The 13236-nt window shown below is 42.2% G+C and overlaps 1 protein-coding gene across 8 annotated transcripts in view; it reads right to left on the bottom strand.

Moving 5' to 3' along the window:
- The window catches only part of ANO6 (anoctamin 6), a 237352-nt gene that overhangs the window by 87821 nt on the left and 136295 nt on the right, over positions 1-13236 (bottom strand). Inside the window, exon 1 of one of the 8 annotated variants that reach the window (XM_055251357.2) lies at positions 9871-10082. The exons of the other annotated variants lie outside the window; for them this stretch is intronic. The gene's annotated coding sequence lies outside the window, so the exon portion shown is untranslated. Of the gene's footprint in view, positions 1-9870; positions 10083-13236 lie in introns of those variants that run through there. 8 annotated transcript variants of the gene reach the window in all.

The raw sequence follows: 13236 nt of genomic DNA, 5'->3' as shown, positions 1-13236 counted from the left end.
CAAGAGAATGCCGTGGAGGGTACTTCGATGCCCTGGCACCCTGGAAGGCCCTTGGCTGTCCTGGTGTGGTTTCAGTCATCTGAGGTACATAACAGTATCCTGCTTTGACACAATCCCACTTACTTTTTGGCTCACAAAAGCATACAAATTGAGCTTTCTGAGTCCTATTCACTGATACGAGTTTTCAGAGTTGAAGATCTCAGATTTTAAAAATTTGGTTTCCATACCAGACATTCAAATGGTTCAATTACTGGATGTGAATGCATCATCCCTGCATATCTTGACCAAATTCAATAAAACAACACAGGCAATTTTGGCAAAATTCAGAGAATTTTTTTCTCTCTGCAAGACTGAGATGTTTGTGAAGTTATATATGTCTAAATCCATAAAAATAGTGAACTAAATTGATATCTATATTACATGGCCATTTCAAAAGATACAGAATATGCTACACTTATGGATATTAAATTCTGGATGCCTAGGCTTTTGCCAAGCTGTGCCCAAAGTTGTAAGGGAAGCATGCAAAGATGGAGACTTGTTTGACCTTTTTAAAAGAATGCTTTTCATGACCAAACAGTTTATACTGCTTTGTGAAATGAAGAAAATGAGTAGACACAGAGGTTAAGAACACAAGCTCTGCTATGGTTTAAATATGTCCCCCAAAAATCATGTTAGAAACTGAATCCCCAGTGCAACAGTGGTGAGAGGTGGGGCCTACTGAAGGGTGATCAGGCCACAAGGGCAGACTTAACAAATTAATGACATTATCACAGGAGGGAGTTCATTAGCATGGAATGAGCTCCTTATAAAAGTTTGGCCCCCTTTTGTTTCTAACCCCCCGCCCCATTTTTGTTTCTCCCCACCACCTCTCTCTCCCCCACCATGGGGGTGACACCGCAAGAAAGTCCTCACCAGATGCCAGCCCCCTTGATCTCAGACTTCCCAGCCTATAAAACTGTGAGCCAATCAATTTCTGTTCTTTATAAATTAGTCTGTGGAATTCTGTTACAGCAGCACAAAATGGACTAAAATGAGCTCTGTAACCACACTTCCTGGGTTCAAAATCTGAATTTATTATTCATCAACTCTATGACCCATGACAAGAAAATTAAACTCTCCATGCCTCCCTCATTTTCTTCATCTGTAGAACTAAGAAAACCCACTTGTTTCTTTTTTAGGGTCTTGTGAAGATATGATTTAAACTACATAAAGCACATGAAGTAGAATTTTCATTTCCAATACTGACAAAAGGTAACTTGGGGCAAGTCTTACACTGAAGACAGCTGAAAAAGCTGGGTGGAATATTTAGCACAGCAGTTAACAAGATAGAGAGGAACTGCTAGGTCCAGGTCAAGATCATCTAGTAGGTCTGGCAGTCAGGCACTTTACCCAGGGAGCAGTACTCATGATCTGCTCACTCTAAAGGGACAGAGTGGGGATGAGCTGCTGTGCTATGCACAGGGCCTAGAACATAAAAAACATCCCATAAACTAGAAGTAGGTGAAGCTGCAGGAAAAAGACCAAAGGTCAAAAAGTAAAAGAATATACTTGGTATTTGGCTAAATTTGAGTCCAAGTGGAATCCCTGATGTATTATGCTGAAGTATCAGAAAAAGGATACTGCTTTGTTTTTATATCTTTAATAAATGGTTGTACAGTACTTAAAACATGCCAGACACTGTTCTAAGAGCTGTACAGACATAGTACATTTAACTATTTGCTGCAATTTGAACATACAATAGAGTAGCAGAGGAAACCAGCAAGTGGTATAACTTCCCTAAACACAAGCAAATGGCCTAGAAATGCCCCACTCAGATAGGGGTAAGGAGAGTTTGAGGTATAGCTTTCCTACTCTACTCCCCAAAAGTGACTGTTCCCTCCGGGTGTCCCCTTCCCCACCATTTCCACAATTCATCCTGAGAAGTTCTTCAGCACTTTCCACCCCTGACCCACCATATTCCCAACTTGAACTTGAAAGTTGACTCAGATTCATTCTATTTCTTATCTAAGCAGTACTTCTTCCCTCTAAATCCTAATCCTCACATTTTGATTCTTACATAGGAGCCCAGTCCTTATTTCTGATTGATTACCTCTTTATTATTGGGTAAAGCATTTTGATCCCACAGACAGCGTTCATCAGTATATGCCCGACATGGTTTCGATTTGTGTCTTTGCCCAAATGTCATGTCGAACTGTAATCTCCAATGTTAGGGGAGGGGCCTGATGGGGGGTGATTGAATCATGGGGGCGGATGTCCCCCCTTGCTGTTCTAGTGATAGTGAGTTCTCACGAGATCTGGTTGTTTAAAAGTGTGTAGCATCTCCCCTTTGCTCTTGTCCTCCCGCTCCAGACATGTAAGATGTGCCTTCTTCCTCTGCCACGATTGGAAGTTTCCTGAGGCCTCCTGTACAGCCTGCAGAACTGTGAACCAATTAAACCTCTTTTCTTTATAAATTACCCGGTCTTGGGTAGTTCTTTATAGCAATGTGAAAACTAATACAATGCCTAACACATATTTGTTGAAAGAATATACTCAACAAGCATTAGTTCATTTACGAACATTTCTTGAGTGCCTTTTATTTTGCAGGCATCCTGCAAAGTACTGGAGACTGAAAGAATTTAAAATAGTCTGCTACAGAGGAATTATAGAGAAACTTAGCGTCCACTGACCTAAGACTTTCTCCTGATACAGAATGACTGAAACGTTTATTCATGTGCTTCCTGGCACTGTAATGGACATCTGTCATTCTTTATGGCCACCCATTTTTAACTCCTACCAGAGCCCACATCCACTATAGCAGATAAAAACACAGACACTCCTTTTCGTGGTCTCCCATGAAATTCAGCTACTGGCACTCGAGCTAGGCCCTGCCAACCAGACTACCTGGCTCCAGGCTCCAAATTGAATGCTAGTGATGCAAAGAAGCCAGGCCAAGCAGAATACATTCTGGGGTGGCTGAGAGAGCAAATGCCAGTTCCAGAGATGGTAGAGGTTATGGCAGGAGCTGTCCATAGCCACTACTAGTCAGTGGTGCCAGCGGTGCTGACAGCAGCCCTGTGCTCAGGACAGCAACTGTGCTTTTTCTCCTGCAGCAGGATTTAAGGTACTGCTTCTGGCTGCCTATCTCTAAGCTTATTTATCTAACCCATCAGGAGAATTTGTGAGTTCTCTAACGTTTCTCTGATAAACTCCTGATTTGCTTAAATTACAGCTCATTTCTGATACTGGTAAGTAAGAATCCTGACTAACAGAGTGGTTGCAAACTAGGGAAAACGTGTTAGCCCAAAACCTAAAACATGGTACAGTAGACGGAGGGAGTATTCTGAAAGGACCAGACACTGTGACACTCTTTCCTTCAGGGGAGATGACTCACCCTGAGGCTGTACAAAGGGCAACCCAGATGGTCTCACTAGCAGGTCATAGCAGGATCCATGCCTGTGTCTTTGGTATCCTCTAAAATTCAGTCATGAATTTCAGTTAGCATGTGAAAGCTCAGGCCCAAGAATTTTAGCTCTTGGAGACAAATGTCTTCATTAGAAGAGTAGGAGAATCAGTCAGAAAAGGGTCTTCTCCAGTGGCTTGATGGGTGTTCTAACAATAAGTGCTGGTAGGGAAAAAAATCATGTAACTCTGTTCAATGGCCTTATTACAAATTCATGGTTCCCATCACAGTTGGGCTGTCTCCTTCCTGGCCCCTAGCTATCCACTAGGGAGCTGTTCCAAACTTTTAAGGTGCTCCTTACGCTCATTACCTAACTTCCAGCCCAGCATGCTCTGCAGGTGACCTCACCTCCTTCCTTACAGAGAAAAGGGCAGCCACTCACTGGAAACTCCTGCCAGTCTTTCTTTCTACCTATCAATAGCTAGGCACCACCTCTCTTCTTGGTGTCAGAAGTCCATCCTTTCATCTCTCTTCTTGAGCTTACTTTGGCAATGCCTCTCATTTTTCTCTTCATTGCTTTTACTCCTCTGCCAAAAAACACCTTAAATGTTTCCCAATCTTAAGAATATTAAATCCTCCCATGGCCCTGCCTACTGTTCAATTACTGCCCTTACTTCAGAGGTGTCTTTTAATCTTGATATTATTAACACTTAAAACAAGCCTATAACAGAGTAAGCATGCAATAAATGTCTGATGAATGAATAAACTGAGTGAATGGTGGATCCATGACTGCCTGTTAAGCCAGAATGAACTAAGGAGTGTAAATGGCTGCAGTGCAGCAACTGGGCTCCTTTGTTTTGAGCCCCCCAAATTTTCCATGTACTTTTACTTATGGGTGTTACAGGACATGGTGTAGAAGGAGAGATGCAGTTTAATTCTGAAGTACACCAGCACCAGATAGAGAGCACAGGGGTATCTACAGCATGAAGTGATTCCTGGATGCTTCAGAATTTGAATTACCAGATGACAAAAGGAATGAGGCTTAGACAGACCCCAGAATGAGCCAGCCCCACATGAGGGCAGTTCTGTCAAATACACCAAACAGAAAATACTTCTGTCTTGGTTGTATCAGCTGTATCAGCTATGAATGCAACATGCTGAATAGTGCAAGTCAGACATGTACCTTCTTGATGGAGTTTCTAAACTGAGGCTACAACTCATCACCTTCAAGGGACTCTCTCTTCTCAGATTTTGTTCTAACAAACAGCCCCTGTAGCTCTTGCAGTTTTGGTTTTCCTGTTACTCCTGGGCATAGTGGTTAGATTCAGAGTCAAAATTGAAATCCTGACTCTACCATTTACTAGCTCTGTGATGTCTGGGCAAATAATCAACTCTATAAGCATCAGCAGTTTCATCTAAAAAATAGAGGGAAAAAACAGCTTCATTTTGGGATGATTTTAAGGATTAAGCATGATCATGGGCATAAAGCACTCAGCATGATGCTTGGCATACAATAAGCGCTGTAGATATGTCAGCCATCACCATTACCTTCTCTCTGCCTTTCAACATGCTCGACTTCCCTTATTCCTTAAAAAAAAGAAATTCTCTCTATTTTGCGGGGCTTAGAGGCCCATCTCTGTTTTAAATACAAAATATCTGACAAAACAGGCAATCCCACTCACTCTGCCTCTACACCACGCACCTAATGACCCTTTGTCCCTGCAGTGGGACACCAGTACACCATTTTACAGGAGCTCTATGAGAGTCTCGTAGACTCCCCCTTCTTGACTCTTCTACACCACTTGGCTATCCTGATCTTCAGACTACCTTCTTTGATATCTGATGGATATCTATCTTTCCCTTCTCTGAAAGATGTGAACATATCTTTTTATCTCTTCTCTTTTGCCTCATGTCTATTATAAGGTAGGTCACTGGTGAGAATGTATAGCACATATGAGTATCATAGACGCAGAAAACTGTAGAAATACTTCTCTTCAATCCCATTTTAAGAGCTTGATAATATTCTCTTAGAGAGACATACCATTATTTAACCAATTTCAAATGGTTGGATATTTAGGTGGTTTCTACCTTTTTGCTATTATGAAAAATCTTTGTGCATCCATTATTATTTCCTCAGGATAAGGTCCTAAAAGTAAAATTGTTAAAGAGTGTATTCAATTTTAAGTTATTTAATATGTATTGCTGTACTGCCCTCCAGAAAGGTTATACTAATTTATTCTATTTTAGTTCTTTACAAAGAACTCCTGAGATATTTACTCGATTTCTCTCAGGATAATTGGTAGACCTTGGAGTTGGTTTATAATGCCCTCCATTTTACCACCAACTATAAATACTTAAACAGTTGAATCAAGGATAGGACATTTTTATTTGCTTAAACACATTAATATATCACCTTGGTGTTACTTTAATAAGACAGTTCTTTTTATTTTCCTTTGGCATGGCAATTCACAAATAACTAGTGGAATATTTAAAAAATTGATCAAACCAGTTTTCTTGGTTTTTCAGGTAGCTAAAGTAAATTAGCATATGTGCTATATTTGTCAAACAGGCACATATCAGGAAAGGACTGCTTACTTAAGAAAAGATTGCTTAAGTCTCTTTAATATGAAATCATCTTTACTTCACTGTAGAATTTACACTTGGATAAGTAACAGTGTTCTTGACATTTAAAAAATTAGGGTAGAGCTGTCTTCCATGTTAAAAATGAAAGATAATTAATATTGCATATTGGCTGACATAGCCATTGCTCAATAAATATTTGCTGAATAAATGAATACCTGAGGCCACACAATTTTAAAGTAAAAATTATCTATGTGCCTTACTGGAAACCTTATATATAAGAACCTAAACTGATAGTCTATGATCTTTATTTGGTGGTATAAAATGTTTAAACTAGGCTCACTGACTTAAAAAAAAAAAGGCTAGTCATAAATTAACCTGTGTTGTAAATGTGTATATCTCTAGGGGAGCAAATTCATTTGCAGTGCAACCACATTTTATATTTTAGCCTACTAGAATTCTAGTAAAGCCAAAGTGACTGTAATCACTGAGGACCTATGTACATCACAAAATGATGCATGTGATTCTGTTACTGATGGTGGAGAATGGTACTGGAGGTTCAAGGTGAAAAAGGACAAAAGCACCTGCCACATTCCAGAAACCAGTATCTTATTCATACCTCTTTTGAGAGGTTAATAAAGCTGTCAGGGAAATAAAGAATAAAGCAATCAAAATCACCAAGGACAGACTGGCGTAATTAAGGAAGCTTTCTATCCCTTTGCACCCTAGATTACACATTACACATCTCATTTGGCTTAGTAAAGTCATTGTTGTGAAGGACTTACTAGCTAATTACACAGTAATAGTACTGATTGTAAACACAAATATCTACCATTTTCTTTCTATTACCCACCTTTTTCAGTGTAAAAAGCAGGGACTGCAATGTCTAAGTAGTAAAATTAATGAATATACTACGATGATAAAGTAGAAATCAGTTAGGATTAATGAAATATATGAATAGATTGATTTCAAATATTCTTACAGCTTTGTTAGGCAAAGTATTGATGGTGCTGTCATTGTATTTTCAACTTGCCAATCTTTTTTTAACCTACAAAAACGCAAGAGAAATCCATCATAGGTACTTAATTTGTGAAAAAAAAAATTAGTCTAATCACTGTGCTATTTATTAGTTATATGTTATGTTCTCCAGAAGGTTTGGTAAGCAGAATACATTATTTAATCGGAACTTAATTTAAATTCACGTGTTGGTGATAAAAACATTTAATGTTAGTGGACTCATCTGATGAGGAATTTACTCAACTGAGTAATGTATGTTCACTAGGGGACAAAAAACAGATGAGCATTTTAAATGATAAACATAGGATGGAGTGAATATTTAGCTGAAGTTCACTTCCAAATATGACTTTTAAATCAGTATCACAAAAGAAAGAAACGCTCATTCTGAGTAACACAGAAAACAAATTTTCAGAGAAGAAAAAATTAACACCCATAATTCACTGCCAAGATAACTATTCTATTAGTTAAGTGTCCAATAAAGTTTTTCAGTAAAGTGTTTTCCAAACTTATCTGCTTAAAGGAACAACTTTGGAGAGCTTATTTAAAATGTAGATTCTTGAGCCTCTCTCCTGGAGGTACTGACTCAGCATGTATGGGATGGGGCCTGGAGCATCTATTTTTAACAAGCAACCCAGGTGACTTCTCATAGTACAAGTTTAGGAAATCCTATTTTCTAGGACACACCTTTTTCTGTGCATATATGCATGCACAGGTGCACACAAGCAGCTATTCTTTTGTGACGATTTATCCCTGTCAAGCCCGTTTTATGAGAGAATTTGGTATAGCTGATTTTTGCCAATCCTGCTGTACCCCTTTACAGATGATCTTTTAAAAAGGTAACACATTTGCCCTGCTGGTACCAGGTAAATGACAGCCTCTTCATTCAACCTACAGCCAGACCTCAGGAGGAGCAATCAGAAAAAAGGTTTTCTCTTCTCCATGTCTTTGTGAACGTGTTGCTAATTCCCTCAGCAGGATAAAATAGAATGATCAGGTCTTACTTTTCAGAATTTCATTGTCCTCTCTGTTTTTAAGGTTTCAGCCCAGAGATACTTCCCATTTTGGAAATAAGAAGCAAGAATTGGATTCATTGCTCTTGGTGATAATACTCAAAAATAAAACCAAATGTGCTTATACCAGCAACACATTTCACAGCTGTAATTTGAAACTGCTGATTCTAATTTAATTTATTCCTTTTCACCTACAATCTTAGTATAAACAAGTAGACTGTAAAGCAAGGGAAAAGATAAAAATATAAAGACCTCCCCGCTTTAGTCTAAAATATTTAGGAGCTAAAGAGAGATCTGACTTCACTCCCTAAAACAAAAGACAGAACACCTGCCAAAAGTTAGCTGGGAAGTAAAACCACCCAACACTGGCTGCCATATCTCTTACTGAGCCTATCCTAACATGAGGCTCAAGTTTCCAATTCATGAACTACCTGTTGCAAACGTCATTCCCAGGCAAACTTTCTACACTGTTCTGATTCCTCATAGTGCCTCCCCACCTTCTGCTATCCCTTTATTTCTTCAATTTGAAGAAGATAAACCAATTTTTAGTCTATGCAATCATGCCTTCCTCTTCATGAGGATTCATGAGACAAATTTTTCTCAGGAGGATCTTTCCTACCAGAACACTATGTTGCTTTGGAACAACCAGTTTTGTTTTTATTGTGTTGAAACTTAAATAAATTATGTTATTAATAAAATCTTCTTATATTCTTTGGCAACTAAGAAGTTGAGAGGCAAATTTGCAGCTGATCTCTAACTTCTGAACAAGACCTTATGGTTGATAATAAATCATTTTATTACTCTGACACATGGCTTCATTTTATTTTTCTGGCTTTTATATTTCTTTTATCCTGATTTAGTCTTTAATTACTTTCATTCTTGATATATTTCCATAGGTGACCTTAAATACTTTTTTTCCCACTTCCCTCCTAACATTTATATTTATTTTAATTGATAAATAAAAATATGTTATGTATAACATGTTGTTTTAAAATATGCATATATAATGGAAGCCAAAATCAAGCTGATTAACATATGCATTTACACGTCACAAACTTTTGTGGTAAACACTTAAAATCTACTCCTTAACAGTTTTCAAGAAGATATTATCAAATAGTCAGCTGTACAATAGTTCTCCTAATCTTATCCCTCCTATCTAACTAAAATTTTGTATCCTTTGACCAACATCTCCCCAGCATCCTCTCACCTCCAGCCCCTGCTAATCACTATTCTACTATCTACTTCTATGAATTCAACTTTTTTTTACACTCAATATGTAAGCATCGAATACTATTTAATAAATTATAAATTCATTCATGCTGCTTAACAACGGGGATACATTCTGAGAATGTGATTTCATCTTTGTGTGAACACCATAGAGTGTACATATGAACATACACAAACCTAGAAGGTGTGGCCTACCATACGCCTAGGGTATATGGAATGGCCTGCCACTCTTCGGCTACAATCCTGCACTGCATGCGACTGAGCTGAATACCACAGGCAGCTGTAACACCATGGTAAGTATTGGTGTATCTCAATATAGAAAAGCTACAGTAAAAATACTGTATAAACATTTTAAAGATGGTATACCAGTTTAGGGCACTTAACATGAATGGAGCTTGCAGGCCTGGAAGTTGCTGTGGGTGAGTCAGCAAGTGAGTGGTGACTGAACCTGAAGGCTTAAGACATTATGTGCACTGCTGTAGACTTTATAACACTGCTCACTTAGCTTAAAACACAAACACACACTACAGCTGTACAAAAATTCTTTCTTTATATCCTTATTCTATTGCAAATATTTTTCTATCTTTAATTTTTAACTTTTTAAACTTTTTTGTTGAAAATGAAGACACAAATACACACATTAGCCAGGCTTACACAGGGTCAGGATCATCAGTATCACTGTCTTCCACCTCCATATCTTGTCTCACTGGAAGGTCTTCAGGGGCAATAACAGAAATAGAGCTGTCATCTCCTGTGATAACAGTGCCTTCTTTTGGAATACCTCCTGAAGTACCTGCCTGAGGCTGTTTTACAGTTAACTTCCTTTTTTAATTTATTTGTTATAAGTAGGAATATACTCTAAAATAATGATAAAAAGTATACTTTTAAAATATATTACAGTAAACACATAAACCAGTAACATAGTCATTTATTACCATTAACAAGTATTCTGTACTATACATGATTGTATGTGCTATATTTTTATATGACTAGCAGCCCAGTCCAATAGATTTATTTATACCAGCATGACCACAGACATGTGAGTAATGCATTGCACTACCATGTTAAGACAGCTATGATGTCACTAGGCAACAGGAATTTTTCAGCTGTGTTACAATCTTAAGAGATATCATGGTATATGTGGTACACTGTTGACTGAAACATCATTAAGCAACTTGTGACCATACATAAATAATTTAATGTAGTATTCACATAAATAAGTAGGGTGCTAATAACTATAAAAAGTACACACTGCATATTAAAGCTAATAAATGAATGCTTTGAGTTATACTATACTATCAGTTATAATACTATCTAATTAGGCAAAATAACCAAATACTTAATATGCATAAGACTTAATGAGGAACCGAGCCATATGATCACTTCAATAGATACAAGAAAAAGCATTTGATAAGCTTTAAAACCCAGTTATTATAAAAATGCTTAGCAATCTAGGACTAAAAGGGAACTCCTTTAACTTTTTAAAAGAAATCTATCCCTTCCTTCCTCCCTCCCTCCCTCCCTCTCTCTCTCTCTCTCTCTTTCTTTCTTTCTTCTTTTCCCTCTCTGGCCCAGGCTGCAATCTACTCGGCTTGCTGCTACCCGCGCCGCGGACTGCCTGGGACTGCCGGCGCACGCCACCGCTGCCTGCCTTTTCTCCTTTCGCTGCAGGCACGCGTTCGCCATCTTGGCCACGCTGGTCGCCAGCTCCTCACGCCGAGTGCTCTGCCCGCCTCAGCCTCCCGAGGTACTGGGACTACAGACGGAGTCTCGCTCACCCAGTGCTCAGTGTTGCCCAGGCTGGAGTGCGGTGGCATGGTCTGGCCTCGCGGCAGCCTCCGCCCCGCAGCCGCCTGCCTTGGCCTACCAGGGTGCTGGGATTGCAGCCCCTGCCCGGCCGCCGCCCCATCTGGGAGGTGGGGAGCGCCTCTGCCCGGCCGCCCCGTCTGGGAAGTGAGGAGCGCCTCTGCCCGGCCACCCACCGTCTGGGAAGTGAGGAGCGCCTCTGCCCGGCCACCCACCGTCTGGGAAGTGAGGAGCGCCTCTGCCCGGCCACCCACCGTCTGGGAAGTGAGGAGCGCCTCTGCCCGGCCGCCCCGTCTGGGAAGTGAGGAGCGCCTCTGCCCGGCCACCCAGCGTCTGGGAAGTGAGGAGCGCCTCTGCCCGGCCACCCACCGTCTGGGAAGTGAGGAGCGCCTCTGCCCGGCCACCCACCGTCTGGGAAGTGAGGAGCGCCTCTGCCCGGCCGCCCCGTCTGGGAAGTGAGGAGCGCCTCTGCCCGGCCACCCATCGTCTGGGAAGTGAGGAGCGCCTCTGCCCGGCCACCCATCGTCTGGGAAGTGAGGAGCGCCTCTGCCCGGCCACCCCGTCTGGGAAGTGAGGAGCGCCTCTGCCCGGCCGCCCCGTCTGGGAGGTGAGGAGCGCCTCTGCCCGGCCACCCATCGTCTGGGAGATGAGGAGCGCCTCTGCCCGGCCTCCCATCGTCTGGGAGGTGAGGAGCGCCTCTGCCCGGCCACCCCGTCCGGGAGGAAGTGAGGAGCGCCTCTGCCCGGCCACCCACCGTCTGGGAAGTGAGGAGCGCCTCTGCCCGGCCGCCCCGTCTGGGAAGAAGTGAGGAGCGCCTCTGCCCGGCCGCCCCGTCCGGGAAGAAGTGAGGAGCGCCTCTGCCCGGCCGCCCCGTCTGGGAAGTGAGGAGCGCCTCTGCCCGGCCACCCCGTCCGGGAAGAAATGAGGAGCGCCTCTGCCCTGCCGCCCCATCAGGGAAGAAGTGAGGAGCGCCTCTGCCCGGCCGCCCCATCTGGGAGGTGAGGAGCGCCTCTGCCCGGCCACCCATCGTCTGGGAAGTGAGGAGCGCCTCTGCCCGGCCGCCCCGTCTGGGAAGTGAGGAGCGCCTCTGCCCGGCCGCCTCGTCTGGGAAGTGAGGAGCTCCTCTGCCCGGCCACCCATCGTCTGGGAAGTGAGGAGCGCCTCTGCCCGGCCACCCATCGTCTGGGAAGTGAGGAGCGCCTCTGCCCGGCCGCCCCGTCTGGGAAGTGAGGAGCGCCTCTGCCCGGCCGCCTCGTCTGGGAAGTGAGGAGCTCCTCTGCCCGGCCGCCCTGTGTCTGGGTAGAAGTGAGGAGCTCCTCTGCCTGGCCGCTCCGTCTGGGAGGTCTACCATGGAGGCCAGAAGCAATGTGGGGGCTGGACGTGGTGGCTCACGCCTGTGGTCCCGGCACTCTGGGGGGCGAGGCGGGTTGATCACTTCGGGCTAGGAGTTCGAGACCAGTCTGGCCAACTTGGTGAAACATGAAGAATACAACAGACAAACCAACCAACCAACTCAGTGACAACAAAACAGGTCTACCCTGGAGTCATACTCTAATTTTTTCGATTTTCTTCCCTTTCTGATCCTTTATCCCACTTTCTTTTTCTTCCTCTTCCTTCTCCCTCTTCTTTGTCAAATAGAGGATTGAGTTATTATCACTGATCCATATAAAGTCCCTCTCTCATTTATTTTAACTCCCACCCCCCATTTCTATTCCCCGACTTCCCATGTGCAACCTTCCTAATATGTTTGATACGCATCTTTTTGTTTGTTTGTATTTTTAGAAAATGTTTATTGTTTTTGTATGCAAAAATTAATAAAAAAAAAATAGATCTATTGAGGTACAATTTAAATACTGTAAAATTCAACCTACTCAAGTATACAGTTCAATGTTTTTTTGTAACTTTACCAAATAGTGCAACCATCACTATAAATCAATTTTATAGCCAGGAGCGATTACCTGTGCCTTTAATCCCAGCTACTTGAGAGGCTGAGGTTGGAGGATTGCTTGAGCCCAGGAGTTTAAGACTAGCCTGGGCAACAAAGTAAGACCCATCTCTACAAAAAAAATTTTAAAAACTAGTCAGGCACAGTTGTTCATGCCTACAGTCCCAGCTACTCAGAAAGCTAAGGTGGGAGGATTGATTGTGCCTGGGAGGTTGAGGCTGCAGTTAGCCAGGATCATACCACCGTACTCCAGCCTGGGCAACAGAGCA

This window comes from Symphalangus syndactylus, chromosome 17 (assembly GCF_028878055.3).
Source record: "Symphalangus syndactylus isolate Jambi chromosome 17, NHGRI_mSymSyn1-v2.1_pri, whole genome shotgun sequence".
NCBI lineage: Eukaryota > Metazoa > Chordata > Mammalia > Primates > Hylobatidae > Symphalangus > Symphalangus syndactylus.
Note: the sequence above shows the minus strand (reverse complement) of the source record. Positions and strands in the feature narration are given on the sequence as shown.